We start from the raw sequence: 9,848 nt of genomic DNA, 5'->3' as shown, positions 1-9,848 counted from the left end.
TTTATAGATAAGAAAACTGAGATACAGAGAGGTTAAGTGACTTGCCACAGGTCACAAAACTAATCAGTGACTCAGTTTAAACTAGTTTCTATTTTCTGTCTTACAGCCTAATGCATTACTTTGCTCCTTATATTCCCTGCAAAGTACTCAATAAACCACAATGAATTGCGTCATCTTTCAAACACTCCTGTTACATGATCTGTAGAGAGGAAATTTTCTAATATACAGATTAATTTCTTTCTGGATTACTATAGTTTAACCTTTTACTCTCTGTCACATCTTTATTAAAATATGGCCTGTTCATCTAGCTGGTGTAATTCATATTTAAATAAGAAATGATCTGTAAGAAAAATAATCTTTAATTAGAAACTTGAGAATAAGATATTTGAAAATGAAAGTCTTTGCTAGATAAGTAGGAAACATATATGTGGTTATAATCCAATAATATTTCTTTTTCCCACTTTTTACCATCATCACTATTCTGGCATGGCTTCTGAAAGTCATGAGGTTATATATAAAGAGAGACACAGAAGTATATAATATTTTGAAGCAATACATCTATCATGTTGAGAGTGGGTGTGCTGTTTCCTGGGAGATATATATTTTGAAAGTAATTTAACCATTCTTTCTTTGTTTTTATCTAACATTGTATCATTTGAGTTATACATCCTTTATTCCTTTTCTCACTTAATAAACATTTATTGAGGGTTTACCGTGTGCTGCACAATTGCATGTGGTCCTGAAGGTGATATCTTGTTACTGAAATGGAATATAAAATGTTAGGTCAGCTTCATTGAAATGTTTGAGATTTTGGGTGTTACATGTTCTTATTTCTGTTTTAAAAGAATTTTGGCACTATGCGAAGATTTACCTGAGGAAGGACAAGACAGGAACCCAAAAGTTCTGGTAGTGTGCTAATGATCTTGTGCAGGTTAGAAACGTTGGAGGCTTGGTTAGTGTGGGATCAGTGATGGAGGTGAGAAGTGGTGAGGTTTGGCAAATATTTAGAATGTTAAAGATAACTCTAAATTTATGGCTTGAGTAGCTAGAAGGACAAGATACTCTTTATTAAGAAAGAGATTACTGGTGGTATATCATGTTCAGGAAACAAAATTAAAAATTAAACCTTAAATGTGATAACCTTTTAATGTTTAGACATACAAGTGAAGATGAAGTGTAAGTAGTTAGGTATACAAGTCTGCAGTTCAAAAGAAATAAAGAATTTAAATTTTAGAGTCTTTGTAAAATAATTTCTAAAGACATAGCATATGATGATATGACTTAAGAAGATACATATATAGTGAGAGATAAAGATGGGAAAGGATAAAAATTGAATACTAGTTTACTTTGATACTTACATGTTAGAAAGATAAGAAATGGCAAAAGAAAACTGGCGAGTGTGATAGGCAGCAAATTAAAAGATAGTTTTGTCCTAGAGACAAAGTGGAAAAGAATATGCAATCAGCAGTATCAAATACTGCTTATCGATTCAATATGATGAAGTCTTATCATTGACTATTTAAGTTGGTTCCATAGGGATCCATGTGCAAAACCTGATTGGATAGTTGAGAAAAGTATGGTATATGAAGAAATAGAGACTGTGAATATAACCAATATTTTAGAATTTTATTTCCAACTGGAAAAGATAAATAAGGCAGTAATCAGTGAAATTATCAGGTTAAATAAATATTTTTTTTTTTTTAGTTGGGAAATACATAGCATGTTTTTATATTGATAAGAAAGATTCATTTTCAGGCAGACATTTGTTGAGCAGTGTGTTGTATCTCTCATTTTTATGCACTTAGTATGAAACACATTAAAACAAAAAATCTCTCCTCTCTGGGACCTTATCCTTTATGTGCTTCTAGGAAGAGTCATGTAATACACAGATATATAACTCATCAGATGATAGTGAGTGCTATACAGTTAAATAAAGGAAGGTCAGAGATATAGGGAATGATGGGAGATCTGAAGAAGTATTTTACTTATGATAGGCAGTTAAGGCAGAGGACTTCCTACTTAGAGAAAACCATATCTGCCATGACATGAGGCTAAAGGAAGAACAACTGTTTGGTGTGTTCATGTAATAGCAAGGAGGTAGATCAATGGCTCTGGTTCAGGCCAAGGAGGAAGAGTGCTAGGAGTTGAGGTCATGGAGGTAATGGCATAATTATAGAAGTCCTGTAGGACATGATTAGATGTTTGAAGTTATATTCTATGAAATGAAGAGTCTATTGGGGTACTAAGTAGAGGATTGTCATGATCCAATTCATATTTACAGGAATCATTATGGCTGCTGTGTTGAGAAGAGACTGAGGAGGGATAAAATAGAAGCATAAAGATCAGTTAAAGTAGAAAATTCCAGATAAAATATGATAGTTGCTTGGATTGGAATAGTAGCAATGAAGATGGTAAAAAATAATCATACATTGAACATATTTAGGGGAAGAGCCTTAATTATTTCCTAAGATATTGTGTGTGGGTTTTGATATTTAACAAAGTTTGGATGACTGTGGGAGGATTATGTTTTACAGGTGAAATAAGAGTTTGCTTTTGGACACACTAAGTTGGGATCATTACTAAATTCAACTATATTGAATAGGCAATTAGATGTGAGAAGGAAAAAAAAATGCCAGCATTACAAATTTGGATGTCATTGATTTATATTTGGTAATAAAATGCTGTAACACCCATATACTTACCATACATGAGATTTAAATTACAGCAATGTAAGTTTTGCGTAGGAAAGCAATTTAATCAGCATAAAACATCAGTTTATTTATGCTTTGTCATCTTTGAATTTTGTGGTATAAGTACTTGAAGCAAATTGAAATATTGTAATTCAATATAATATCGAAATATTGTGACAACATGGTTTTACTAATTTTTGCTAGTCTTGATTAAGCAAAGGTTAAAAGACACAGAATAGACTAAAATGATCTCAAATGTAAACATCTCAGATATAGTAGAATTGTGTTAAAATAGATTCCTTTTAATTTAATATCAATGTCCAAGAGATGTCAAAAAGATATTATTGTAATGCCATATCATATGCCAATGTGATTTTACTAGTAGATAGCTCTGTACAACCTAACAGTTCTTGCCATTTTCTAAGCTCTGAGCAAACAAACAACTGCTAAAGAGTAGAAAAACTATCACAGGACAGCTTTCTAACCAAAGTCATCTCTATCTGCAAGTCTTAATCTTGGTTCTTTTTTTGACTTTGTCTTTTTCTAAATGTATCATCATAAAAACGATCAGAACTTTCGATGCAATAACTGAATCACTAGAAGTAAAAATATTGTCAATATTTTGGGAATTCTTTTATTGTTTTACTTTCACCTTGACTGATAAATCAACAGGTAAACTCTTTTAGGAACTCAGGGCTATGAAATCTCATATTTAAGGGTACAGTCAAATACTGAAAATCTCAATTTAATACAGAAGGTTCTACTATAGAAGGACATGCACTACTGTCAGCTATCCCTTGCATATGAACACATGCTTTTTCTCTCTGGCTCCCTCTCTGGCTCTCACTCGCACTCTCACTGTGACAGAGACACAAATATACAGGAACACAGTGGGGCAGATACAACCAAAAGAAAACACCACAGCTGGTGGTAAACAGACAATTAAAATAAGCAGTTGCAACTTGGCTTTTTATTTCACACATTTAAATAAAGGAGCACTTTCAAAAACCTTCCAAAGATTAAACAAATAAAAGCTTTCTTTAGTTACTGTCGATTATAAGAAGGAAAGTATTTATGGTATTTAAACTCATGTAAATGAATCGATGAAGGAATTCTTTGGAAAACAGGCAAAAGTTAAAAAAGGCAAAAGTTAAGTTTATTCTCTAAAAACACTAGCTTTTTTAGTGTGAGTTTGAAAGTGAACGATTCTGTTAATTTTTTTTTTTACTTTTCTTCTAAACATACAAGAGGTCTTGCTCTAGGTTTTAGATTATTTTATATGAATGATGGGCAAATTTTGTTTATGGTAGATGCTGACATAATTCCACTAAATGGGTTTGCATCTGAGTTCTGCCTTGCACTGTCATTTTCTTTAGAATCTGTACAATTGAAAGCCATACTCCTAACCTTTAAGGCCTGGTGACAGAGCAGAATAGGCGTCTTGGCTTTCTAGCCAGTAACTTACATCACTGAATCATAAATGCCCTGAACACAAATGAGGAAACAGGAAAGAAAGCCATAAAGTAAATTGCAGCACAATGTCTAGGACCAACATCCAGCTACTCATCTATTCTAATGGGTCATATAGATTTTGGATATATTGTATGTTTCTGGTACAGGATATTAAATTCTTCTAATTTTTTCCTCTTTTACATTCTGAGTTGTAAGTATTTGTATGAACAACTCTCAATTCCTTATGTATTCTGTATAATTTAGTGCTTTTAAATAAGAGCTTATAACAAATTGCTCTAAAACATCTGTGATCTACGGCCATTCTACCCTGAACAAGCCTGATCCTGTCTGATCTCGGAAGCTACGCAAGGTCGGGGCCGGTTAGTATTTGGATGGGAGACCACCTAGGAAGACCAGGTGCTGTAGGTGTAAAAAATTAAAAAAAAATAAGGGATCGTAAGCAGACAAGGTCCTTGTAATCTATGAGGTCAACCAAGTGTTGCCTCTCCTAAAATAATAAAAGAAAAGAAAAGAAAACATTATATATGTATTCTTTATAGTGCTACTTTGAAATCATATGTATCTTATGAGAGTCATGTGAATAACTATAATTATTATTTATTTATTCAGCCACATTATTTTTTATTAGTTTAATTTAGAGTTAGATACCTTAAATTTTTACTGATGTTAATATTTTATATTATATATATATATCTATAATATATAACACACATATGTATATCTTAATGATATAACATCTCATTTTTTTCTATCAACTCTCATTTTTCCACTTTTTCTTTTTTTTCCTCTCTCTCCTCATCCTTAAATCCTTCCAACATACACACATTCACAAGACAAACTTCCTGAATATTAATCGGATGGGTGAAAAGGTTTTAATATTTATTTGCTATTCTATTATAAGAAGTATGAATAATAATATTGCCAAATATTTGCTTTTGTTTCCTTATTTGAATAGGAGCCATGACAACCCCACTTTTATCCTATCAGAAAAACCTCCCAGATAAAATAGCTATAAATCCGGAGGATGTGGAGGACTACCTGAAAGTATTTGAAAGTAAATAAAGTGAGAAACTGGGCAGGAAATGGCACTTAGAAGTGCAAGTACTAGGTGAGTTTCTTGTTTCCACGATGTCTAGCCTGGAAAGAAGCCTCAGTTTGCCCATGTGAGGCAGTTAAATCTCTGATAGAAAATCCATGGCCTTGATGTTCTTGAAGATCAATAAGACATGATTTAGGGTAATCGCAAATGACAGAAAATGAGAGACAATATCTGTGAAAGGAGTGAACCAGAGAATGGTAGCCCCAAATACTGTGTGTGAACTAATCCTTGAACCATGCATGTGGAGCATGTATGGGGAAGTCCTGAAGAAGCTAAGAGGAAAAGAATTCCCATGATATTTGAGGTGTTTGTTCAGCAGACATCAAGCATGAGTCATATCAAAACAATGACACTTAGAAACTTTGGGCTGAAAGCCAAATATAATTAGAAAACTTTGAAAGCAGTCAGAGAAAAATAAAACACATCTCATATAGAATGATGATTAGAATGACTGTTGAATACTCTACAGACACAATGGATGCCAGAAAACAATGAAAAACATATAGAAAACATTGAAAGAAAATAAAAACAACTGTCATAGCAGTATTCTACATTCAGCAAAAATATCTCTCGAGAATACAGTCAAATAAAGACATTTTCCAACAATAAAATGTAAGAGAATTTGTCTCCAGCAGATCTTTACTGCCAAAAATGTTGAAGGAATTTCTTCAAATTGGAGAGGAAAGAAACTGAATGAAAATTGAGATCAGAAAGAAATGAAGTACATACAAAATTGAAAATATTTGGCTAAATACAATTTTGAAATCCTCTTATTCTTTTATAAAAATACGTAATTATTCAAAGCAAAAACTGTATTTTGAAATGTAAGCAAAATTTATAACATTTGTTGTGTAATATAAGCAAGCTTATAACAATGTGTTGTGGAATTTTAACATTGCATTTTTGTATTTGACAAGTCTAACAGAAAAAGAAAAGTGCAGGTAAAAAATACAACCTCTGTTATCTTAACTCTAAGTAGACTGTGTATAGTTTAAGCATGCATATTGTAGTTATTAGAATAGAGGTCTCAACCCCTATTCTCAACCCACCTTCTCAAAAGGTGACATTTGAGAATGTCTGGATACATTTTTCATTCTCACAACTTGGGGGGCAGGATGTATTACTAACATCAAATGAGTAGAAAGTAGGGTTGCTGCTTGATTTCCTGCAATACTCAAGATAGCCCCCACAATGCTGCAAATATCAGTAGTGCCAAGGTTGAGAAATCCTACTCTAAAGTAACAACTAAAATATAAAAATAAAATGAAATAATGCAAAGAGGTAAAAATAATAAGTTAAAGCTGAATTAAATTTAAAAGTTTAGTTACTCCAAAAGGAATGAAAAAAGAAAAAAATGAAGAACACAAGTAAAAGTGGAGAAAAACAGAAATGAGTAGAAAATTATTAATTTAATTTCAACCAGATACATAATTATATTAAACAATACTGACTAAACTCTCCAATTAAAAAGGAGTTATAAAACTTCTCTCCATCCCACTCAGATTTTAATAAACTGAATGGAATTTGTGGTACCTTTTGATGGGAAAAGAGCTCATGCCTATCATTTGCTCATCTGTGTCATTTTTAGAGAAATTGTTTTAGCCATGTGATCTTGTCCCCTTGGTCATAATCGACTGAGCCAATTGAATTCTTGATCCTAGAGGAAGCAATCTATATTTTGGATTGTGCAGATCAGATAGTTTCACATGAAAATTTGAGCTAAATCCCATAAATTTTGTGGGATTAAAATTGTTTAATATTTTGTTAAAGAACAAGAAGACTTGTTAACTTTGTTCCTGTTATGCCAGAGCATTCCGCCTACTGCCTTGCCAGAGGTCTACATATTTATTTTCTTCCTTAGGTATTATTAGATTTTATTAACAAACTCCTTTTAGCTTGTGCTGTAGTTAGTACACTTTAGATTTTTGTATAAAATATCAGAGTTGTTAAAAAATATGGTATGAAAACTTCAAATGTTTTCTCTTTTGACAAATATCTATATGCACCACCACTGGGGAACAAGGTGAAATGAAAGAAAAACAATTTGTGTTTGATTTTTGAGAAACAAAATATTTAAAATTTATATTTGAAAGTAGAAACTAATGCCAATAAATATTAAATGGATTAACTTCTCAACCTTTATTAGATAATTAAGCCAGCTGATTTCTATAGAATGATTATATCATTTTAGCAATTACTTTAAAAACTAGATTATATAAAGCAGATCTGGAACTTAAGGGCTCTTGGTAACGATTTACTTTTAAATAATCTTTTGCTGATGTGGCTTTTCAAAAAGAAATGGTACCACTCACTGGAGAATTACATATATTTATATAGTCAATAAAATTTTTCTAGTATACTTACTTTCATGAAAACACCCTCAGATAGCTTTATTTTTACATCATGACCGTGAATTAAAATCCTAAATTATTATAATTTGGGGACAAAATTTCTCATGAGCTAAATATTCTAGGCCAGGTGTTGCACACTAATTTTGCTTGTACCATCTCAACATGCTAAGGCTAAAAGAAGCCAACTTTATAAATAGAAAATTGGCTAACAGCTGAGACAAGATAGGGTCATCAGAGCTAGAAAACAATAATGAACATAATATTTTGTAGCCTGGTGTTGTCTGAAAAATGAAACAAAAGATTTTCGTACTGTTTCATTGTTCATTAACTTAACATAAATATAGTGTTTGGAAAAGTTTTTTTATTCATTTATTACACAATGATTTTTATTGTAAGGTATGTAGTTTAAATTATGAAATGTAATTGTTTTAAAATAACAGCGAAGGTAGACAAATAATAGTGATTATTTATATGTAAAGAAAAGTCTTAGAATTATTTTGTGGTACATTTGTACCCCTCAAATCATGTTGATTTATCCTTCTGTGAAAATTCCTTTTTTTTCATCAAGTTGAAATTAGTACTGAAATGTTATCTACTGTAATGAAACCATAGTTCCTATTTAGAATTTAGTTAGCCTGAAATTTTCAAAAGTACTTAGCACCAGCAAATCATAAATGGATTCTTAACCAATTATCTGCTGTGATAAATTCACAAAGCTGCTTTAGGAATATCAGTCTAATAAATATGTAACTCTTTAGAGTGTACTTATGAAAGAAAATATATTAGAATATCATCATGAGTGAAAATCAACAAATTTAGTTTCAAATATTTGAAACTAAACAAATAAACAAAAACAGAAAAAGCCTCTATACTGAAAACCAAGAATGAAAAATCTTGGTTCTCCTAAAATGAAAAATAGGACTAAGAAAAGAAAATGAAAAGGAAAAAAAAGAAAAGAAAGGGAAAGAAAGGGAGGTAGGGACAGAGGAATGAAAGAGAGAGAGAAAGAGGGAAGGGAAGGGAAGGAAGGAATAAATGGAAGGAAGGTAAGGAAGGAAGAAGAAGGGAAGGAAGGAAGAATGGAAGGAAGGAAGGAAGGAAGAAGAAGGAGAGAGGAAGGGAGGGAAGGAGGGAAGGAAAGGAGGAGAGAGGGAGGAAGGAAGAAAATATTTCTCAAAACAGAAGTGATTTCAAAAATAATTGGAAGTTTTGCAGCATCGGCGTGAATCAGTTCAGTTGTGGACCATAAGTAAATGAGTAGTAGAGATATACTTGTAGTACCAGATAATTTTTAGCTGATACTCTCAGGAAAAACAGAGCAGCTAAATAAACCAACTCATATGTTACTTCAAGATTTGAACATATTAAATAAAAATTTGAACAGAGCTTAACAATCCAGTTAATGTTGTGTGGCTTATAATTCACAACTTTATACACTGAAATTTTAAACAATTTATAAAGTTATCAATCTAATTCTCAAAATCAATTTTGATATTGATGAAATTTTCTCAACTTCTATATTCTATCTTATGAATAATTTGATCGTTTATGTTAATTTAATTTTAGTCTTTATAAAATAAATCTTGAATTTTACTTAAAATATAAATTAGAAAAGATCTCATAAGTTTCTTCTTTCATTTTCTGGAGATCATTGCTTTTATTTAAATTATTTTAGGTTGAAGTAATTCCTTGAAGTATATTTTCAGAAATTATACATATTTCTGAGAACTAGCATTAAAAAAACCCACAACTTTTATTTGCCTTTATCTGATTGACAAAAAAAAAAAAAAAAGAATTCTTGGTTTCAGCTTTTATTTTGAAAGACTTTTTTTTTTTCTTTCTGGCATTCAGTTTACAAATAAAACATGATTTTACGAATAAGAGATATTGCTCTCATTCTCATTTTTTTTAAGTAACTGTTTCTCCCAATTTGACCAGTAGTAACTTTTTTTTTTGCCTTCAATCTTAGCAGTTTTCTTAGGTTGTGTTCATATTTTTATCTGCATCTTTTCTTATTCTTCTCACTCTGTCTGTCTCCCTCACTTTTAGTCTAGCTCTAGCTTTTTCTCCATAATTACTTAAACCTGTCAGGAACTTGGGACTAGGGTTGGGGTAATGTTTCCCATGAAAAAATCACACTTCCAACTGTGAGGTTATTTAGTTTGAAATTAAAAACAAACAAACAAACAGCACTATTTTTAGATGAGGTTCTTAGTTTTCTTAGTTCCATTATTT

General features: G+C 31.4%; 1 pseudogene; it reads left to right on the top strand.

Moving 5' to 3' along the window:
- Positions 1-4,452: 4,452 nt before the first annotated feature.
- Positions 4,453-4,571, top strand: LOC120587855 (uncharacterized; annotated as a pseudogene).
- The last annotated feature ends 5,277 nt before the right edge of the window (positions 4,572-9,848 follow it).

Source organism: Pteropus medius, unplaced genomic scaffold, assembly GCF_902729225.1.
Source record: "Pteropus medius unplaced genomic scaffold, Ma_sr-lr_union100, whole genome shotgun sequence".
Taxonomy (NCBI): Eukaryota; Metazoa; Chordata; class Mammalia; order Chiroptera; family Pteropodidae; genus Pteropus; species Pteropus medius.
Note: the sequence above shows the minus strand (reverse complement) of the source record. Positions and strands in the feature narration are given on the sequence as shown.